We start from the raw sequence: 8,287 nt of genomic DNA on the forward strand, positions 1-8,287 counted from the left end.
TCTTCACCATATTTACCCAGTAACACAGAGGATAATGCATTGGAGTTTAAATCACAGTCTTAGCACAATTATGGAGAGGCAGATGAAAGCAGAACAGATCTAAACAGACTTTAACTGTGCTCTTACTAAAAGCAAGAAAATAGACCGATACACACCACTTTTGTAATCGGGTAGACTGGAAGATGCTGATATTAAGTTAGCGGATTGTATTTGTTTTTGGTACAATTATTTTTTTTTTATTGAGTCCCTTTGTTGAAAATAAATGGTTAGCCTGCTTCTAGCTCACCTCCAATCGTAATAGGGCCATTTATTTGCCAGTGACAGTACCCAAACTAGCTTGTTTCTTCCGACTTAATAAAGATGATAAATGTACACAAGATTCAAATATAGAGCTGGGAAATGTGTTGGGTAAAGAAAGATTTGGAAGGGGGAAATGTAAATAAATGAATTGGAAAATGGGTGAGGGAATGACAAGTTAAAAGTGCAAAGTATCTGTAAAATAAATGTAAGTGAAACAACCTGCTGCAAAAGAGAGGCAAAAGAAAGACATAACTTGCTCATCAGTTTTAATTAAAAAGCTAAAACAGATGATTAGTGCTAAATTAATAGATTGTGCATTGAAATAATTGACCTATGATCTCTGTTGATTGATGTTCTGAATGTTATGATTTATTATAATCTAAATTGTAATTAATCTGAAAAGGATTCTATCTGACTACAATATTTAATAACATTGAATGGGTTCTTAATTATTGTAATTATCTTTCAATGTTTGCACAAGAGTACAAGAGGAAATATTGAGTTTGGAAGAAGGCAATTGAAATGCCTAACTACAATAGTGATTCCGATATATAACATTTAGATTATCATGTCAGGTACACAAATATGTAAGAAATATAATTTTAACTGATGATTATTTACTTGATACTGATTTTATGAGTAGGTCCATATTGCAAAGAAGTGTACCTATCTTCCCCATGCATCTTTATGTTAATGAAATATTTAAGCATTAAAGAGCAAGTTGGCCTATATACAGGAGTGCATTAAGTGGAAGTAAAATGATAAAAGTTCTTTCATATGCCCTTTATCACAGCTTATTAATGTAATTAATTACCTTTCTGTGACAGGAATCTGCATGTGGGCTTCTTGAATTTTATCATTTATTCTCTCCCCTGTCCTTTGTTTTGTTTAGTACTGAAAAAAAGACTTGCCTCCCTTCTGATTACACTCAACATGGTAACCTGTCACTTCTCTTTTTGTGTGCGGTTGGGCTTCAGTCTGGAGATATCAGCAGTTGATGCAAAACTTGCCAGAAAAATAGGAGGGCAGATTTTAACTTTTACAATGAGGCTAAAAACTGATGGTAATGGATTGACAGCCTATCACACACCCCGCCTGACTTTCCTTTCCATTGAGTTCAATGATTTAGGTGAGGGCACAAACCATTTTGTTGCTTGGGTTTCATTTACATTTAATTGCAAATGCTGGCAGGCAGCCCCTTGTTTAGGAAATATGGTTTAGGATGGGAAATATGGTAGCTCTGACTCAAATGTTAAGCTTGCACCTCATAAAGGCGAAGTGTCATTTCAGTGGTGGTTGTAAGGAGAATGAATTTTAAACACTAATCAGAATGTCGACTCTCAGACTCCCCATTTTCTCGGTGGTGCTGTTAATGTAATGCAGGTGAAGGCAGAGTGGAGGACCTCTATCATTTTAATGGCAAAGTACTGTGAGTTCCATAGCTGTGGAAAATAAATTTCAAAGGGACATAAGTGACTGAGCAAAATTGTGGCAGATGGAGTTCAATGTGAAAATGTGAGGTGCTTCAGGTGCAAGGAAGTACAATCATAATATTTCCTTAATATTGAGAGGGCAAAGAGATTTAGTTGTCCATGTACACAAATCACTAAAAGCTCATGCACAGGTACAGAAAGTAATTAAAATATCTAATGGAATTTTGGCCTTTATCTCAAGTGGATTGAAATGCAAAAGTGAGGAGATGATGCTATAATTATGCAGAGCGTTTGTCAGACCTCAACTAAATCACTGTGTTCAGTTTTGGGTAGATGTATTGGCCTTGGAGAGGGTATGGCACAGATTCAGCAGAATGGCACCAGGGCTTAAAAGGCAGTATTACAACAGATTGCATAAGCTTGGCTTGTGTTCCTTTGGGTTTAGAAGTTTGAGAATGTTATCTACTAGAGTCCTTAAAATGATTTAAAAACTGATAGCATAGATTCAGAGAAACTTTCCTTTAGTGGGGCAATTCAGAATAAAGGGGCATAATATTAAAGTTAGATTTAGATCATTCAGAAGTGAAATCAGAAAATATTTTTTTCACATAAAGCATAGTAGATATCTGGCACTCACTCCCCTAAAAGGCTGTGGATGCTGGAATAAGTGATTATTTTAAGCTTGAGATTGATAGATTTTTTACCAGATAAGGGTAAATGGAGTTGGTCCACAGATCAGCCATGATCAAAATGAATGGCATAACTGCCTCAAGAGGCTGAACGACCTACTCATGTCCCTACGAGTACCCAGGATAACGATTTAGCAGAAATGGAGAGAAGATTCAAAGCATGCATGTACTTACACTACTGCAGTCAGGATCTAGCAGCAATGTATGAAGATGTTCAATGATCTTACAAAGATAAGGAAGATTGGAATTTTTTCTTCATTTGTCATCTTTTATTTGGCAACATCCAGCTTCCATCAGCACTCTCAATTGTTCTGTCCTTGATCACACGTGGGGCAGAATTTTGCCCTTGGCGGGCAGGCTCAGCGGGGGCAGTTGGGAGGCCGACTGGCACCCACGATTGGCACCGGATGGCAATTTCACGCTGGTGGGCCAATTAAGGCCCGCCCAGCGTGAAAATCAAGCGGCAGCGCTCAGCGCTACTTGTACACCCACCTGAGGTGGGTGGGGGGGGGTGGGGGGTGGGGGGTGGTGGGGGTAGGAGGGTGAGCAGGCCGAGTGCTAACTTTGCACATGCGTGCGAGTGAACACTTCATAATCTCCCTGAAGCACACAGCTGCCTCAGGGAGATGATGAAATGTGAAAGGAAATAATTTTTAAAAAGTAATGAAACATGTCCCCTCATGTGATGACTCTCATGAACAGGGACATGTTATTAATGAAAAATTCAAGTTTTAGTTTATTTTTATTTGCTTTTGGAAACCTCATCCCACCCGTGGATGAGGTTTCCAAAAAAATGCAAAGGTCACTTGACCTTTTCGCCTGCCCGCCAACCGTTAAGTTGGACGGGCAGTGAAAAATTTAAGTCAATTGGTTACTTATTGTACTTAACAGGCCTCTTAATTCTTGGTGGGCATGTTGCTGGCTCTGGCACGCGCCCACCGAACAAACTATCGCGCGACTGCGCTGACTTCAGCGTGTGTCATTTCACGCTCGAGCAGGTCAGATGCGCGCCCGCCGAGTGAAAATTTCTGCCCATGCTTCCTCTTCAATCAAAGTGCAACATAGTTCCTTCATCTGCAAATGCACACTCACCATCTGTATTGCCTTTACAACTGGCAACACTGTATGTGCTTCCTTGAGACAATATTCACTCTCCTTGATTGTATTATGATTTTCTAAATGACCAGCTACTACTTGCTTAATAATTGATTCCAGCATTTTCCTGGGCAGGATTTTCGGGTTGTCGGGCAGGCGTGGCAGGCGAGCCCGGGAGCGGCCGGGAAACGGTCCAGAGCCTGCGATTGGCCCCCGACGGCGATTTCATTCTGGCTGGCCAATTCACGGCCAGCCAGGGTGAAAAGTACGATGAGAAGCTCAGCGCTTCTGGGATGGGGGCAGGAGGAGTGCAAGCACAAAAGCGTGCATGCACTGAAAGCTCCCTGAAGGCAGGGAGCTGAACAATTTTAAAATCAACTACAAAGATTTTTAAAATTTGAAAGAAATGTCCTGACATGGGACTAACTGACAATGACATAAACAGAATAAAAATTCTTCCCAAAAATTTATATTTATTTTTTATTTAATTGTGGAAACCTCATCCCGCCCGCGGATGAGGTTTGCTAAAAAATCAAAAGGCCGCCTGGCTGATTAAGGTTGGGTGGGCAGCGAAGAATAGAGTTAAGTTAATTGATTAATGGCCTTAATAGGCCTCTTAATTGTCGGCAGGCGCGCTACCAACTCTTGCACATGCCCACCGACCAAAATATCGCGTTAGTTTGTGATGACATCAGGGAACTCACCTAATGTCATTGCGCACTATTTTACACCCAATCGGGCCGGGTACGCACCCGCCTGCGGAATGTAACATCCTGCCTCCGATGACAGATGTCATAGCTTCATTCTTTTCTCAAATAGGGGCATTAGGGCATTACATTTGTGTTTTTTTTTCAATACATTGAGATTTTTCCAGAACCTAGAGAATTTTGGAGGATTACAACTGCTGTATCCCTTCTTTTAAGACCTTAAGTTGCAGGTCATCTGGTCCAGAGGTTAGCAATTAGTCCTCTTAACTTTCCCAGTACTTTTTCTCTAGTGATAGTAAGTTGCCCCCTCCCTTTTGTCTCTTGATTTTTGATTACTATTGGGATGCTTTTTGTGACTTTTACCATGAATTCAGATACAAAATACTTGTTTAAATTCTCTGCCATCCCCTTGTTTCTCATTATTAATTCCCTAGCCTAATCGTCTAAGGGACCAATGTTTACTTTAACAGCTCTCTTCCTTTTTTAGATACTTGTAGAAGCTCTGTCTGTTTTATATTTCTTGCCACTTTGCTCTCATATGCTAATTTCTCCATTTTTATTAGCCATCCTTTGTTAGTTTGTAAAATTTTTTACCAGTTTTTTGGCCTGGCACTACTTTTCACAGCATTGTATGACTTTACTTTCAATTTGATACCACCCTTAACTTCCATAGTTAGCCATGGTGCTTTATTCTTCCCATAGAGTTTTTCTTTCTCAATGGAATATATCTTTGTAGAGAGTTATGAAATATCTCCTTAAACATCTGCTACTGCTTATTTACATTCTTACCATTTAACCTGCTTCCTAGTCCATTTCAGATAACTCTGTATTCACACCATTGTAATTGGAAATTCCAACATGCTATGATCACTCTTCCCTAGAGGATCCTTTACTATGAGATCATTAATTAACCCTGTCTCATTGCACTGGTATAAAGTTGCCTGTTCCCAGGTTGGTTTCACAGTGTATTAATTTAAGAAACTATCCTGAATACACTCGATGAACTCATCCTCAAGGCTGCCTTTGTCAATTTGATTTGTTCAATCTCTATGAAGATTACAATCATCTACAATTATTAAAATACCTTTCTTACAGGTCCCCATTATTTCTCCATTTATTCATTCATTTCTTCATTACTCTGTCCCAGGGCCCGGGAGAGAAATTATGGGCCCTGGTGCTTCCACTGTTTCCGGGCCACTTATTCCCCCCTCCCCACTTTAACCACCATCCCACCCCCCACACCCCCAATCAAGCACACTATTTTTTCCCCTTTCAAGATTCACCAATCAATTCACCAAACAAGCACTTAAAGATCCTAGTAAAGTGACAATACCTATTGTTGACATGTTGTTATAAATATCATCTGATGAAAATGCATTAATGTCATTGATATTAAGAGCAGTGATGATATAATGCAGTGTTAGTTTGTGTGCAGTCAATAGGTGATCCCACCATGACAATTAAACAAACCAGAGAGCACAAATTATTTTTTAACAGCATCATGCAATATTATTAATTTGACAGGAAGATACCCCATTAGTTATTTATAACACTGTGAAGACAATAACAATGATTTAGGTCACTGCCTCAGCCCTCATTAACATATTCTGTGCATTGCACTATATGGACATGGTGACCGTAAATTCATAAAAGGGGAAAGATTCAATACTTGCAACCCAGATAAACTGCACAAGATTGATATTATTTAATATAATTATTTCATACAAGGGGTGTAATTGGATTCTATTTTATCAGTTATGTCACAGGATAGAAAGATCAAATGACTTATGAGCAATATAGGTCTTCACTGTCAGTGAGAAGCGTTGGAGTCCTCAGGTGTCTCTGTTCAACACAACTTTTAAGATGCTGGAAAGCAAAGACTGAATGGCCCTCATTTGTATGTTTTATTGATCAGCAAATCTGAAGATTCTGCTGATTGCTGCTTCTCACTACAATATATTTTCAACATCTATTATACAACACAACTTTATCACAATATCTCAATACCTCAAAAAACTCATAAAAAGCACCAAGATAGAGTGAGATAATAGGTAAGTAGACAAAAGGACAAAATTGAAATCAATGGAAAAGGCTCTTGAGAATCATGTGCAATGTAAAACAGGTTACTGATTCACAATAAGCCCATTATGCACTATTGTCCTGGCATTTTCACCACACAAAACCTGCTCACAGTAAACTTTCATTAACAACAAAATGAACAGAATTCCAGTCATGATTCCACCCCATGTTCACAAAATACTTATAGATGACAAAGGCCATCTAGCCCAGCTCCTCTCATCCATCCAGAATGACATACAAACATATGCATTAGAAGTAGGAGTAGGCCAAATGCCATTTGATAACGCTTACACTGTATCAGTGACTACAACTCAAAAGTACTTAATTGTCCATAAAGCAGTTTGGGACATTGTTAAAGGTCCTGTATAAATGTAGATTTTGTCTTTATTTCATGACACCTGCATGTAGTAGATGGAGTGACTGTAGCAATGGTTAAAATGGAGACCCAAAGCTGAGTCTCTAAGGATAATTAATCACAGAACAATCAACTGATGCTAGAAAAGTGGCTACAGAGAAATCACTACATTTACAAAACAATTCAACTCTGTAGCTAATACAACCTTACCATTCTGAATTCACTGGCTCCAACCCACTGGTGCACAATTGTGTTTTACACTATGAATTTATAGCCTATCCACAGATTCCATATGATGTTGCATTATATTTGTACTTAGTAAATGTGCAAATAGTATTTTCTAAACATTCTAATTATTGTTTGAGGTGAGAGAGAAACAGGCAAATTAAGTGGAAAAATGTAATTAATAAATAAGAATCTCCAACAGAAAAAAAGAGCCTGTCAGCAAAATCCTGAGATAAATCATTTCTAGGTTTTATCTGTTGTGATTTGCGAAGCAGTGCAGGTTCATTTTAAACCCATCCTGAGGTAAATATCATTAAGCATAAACACCAAAAAGCCTCTGACCTCCTCCTTCAGAGAACGACACTTCAGCACCTCCACCTATGATACAGCCAACAGGGTGAGGGGTTCCTCCAGGTACTGAACCAGGGTTTCAGCCTTGGCTTGCAGCCTCTCGAATCCCACTATTTCTTTCACGTACATGCAAAGTAGAAGGTTGGCCACGTGAGTTATGGCCACTTGGCCCTCCATGCAGTCCATGAGGATTAACTTCAGCTTGTCTTCATTGAAGGCCTGATGCCCATTCTTAGCGTAGGGACCCCAGATGTTGCTGGCAATAGCAGCCATCACACGGGCATTTGTGTCACCGTAGCCAGAATAGGCGAGGAGCAAGCCCTCATTATTCAATGGCAGGGTGCTCTGGACTCCTGCGGTGTTGGCCTAGCTGAGCACCTGGGTCACTTTGGGCCTAATCATTTCTAGAAGCATAGTCATAGGATTGAGTTTCTATAATGAGCCTTTATGGTAAAAGCCCTTTATGCTGTTACTCTGGGATTTCATGGGATTTTTTTCCCAAAGTTAAAATGGATAAACAGGAATCCCCACGAACAAAGAAATTTTAGTCCTGCAGTGTGACCACCCTTTGCTAGATTTTAAATCGGATGGTGCAAGGTAGGGTGACCCTATGATGGAGTAAAGATTTGTAAAACCTTTCTTTAAGCAATCTCTTAGTGACAAATAGTGATTTAAATCCCAGATTTTGCAAGAGTAATAAATTTGGTGATAGCGTGTCAACACCGTTTTTCATCACTTCCAATGTTTAGTTTCTTACATTTATTTTGATGAGTCTCAAGATTCTCAAGTCATCAAAACAGCATGTCATCAGAATGTGGGCAGAATTTTACGACGGCGGGATTTTACTTTCCCGCTGAAGTCAATGGGGTTTATAATGTCTTGCCGCATTTTACGGCCGCGTCCCCGCCGAAACGGGGCCGTAAAATTCTGCCCTGTGTCTACTTTAGGACATAATGAAATTTAGACTGTTATTTATATGCTGGTTTAAATTCAAAAGATAATTTTGAGATGTGTTCAGTATTTAATTTTGTGATACTAAAGCTTAAAAGTGAA

At 39.3% G+C, this 8,287-nt stretch overlaps 1 pseudogene; it reads right to left on the minus strand.

The window, feature by feature from the left end:
- Positions 1-7,260: 7,260 nt before the first annotated feature.
- On the minus strand, positions 7,261-7,636 carry LOC144688042 (ragulator complex protein LAMTOR2 pseudogene; annotated as a pseudogene).
- Between the last annotated feature and the right edge of the window lie 651 nt (positions 7,637-8,287).

The sequence above is a fragment of the Cetorhinus maximus genome, chromosome 12, assembly GCF_964194155.1.
Source record: "Cetorhinus maximus chromosome 12, sCetMax3.hap1.1, whole genome shotgun sequence".
NCBI classification, from domain to species: domain Eukaryota; kingdom Metazoa; phylum Chordata; class Chondrichthyes; order Lamniformes; family Cetorhinidae; genus Cetorhinus; species Cetorhinus maximus.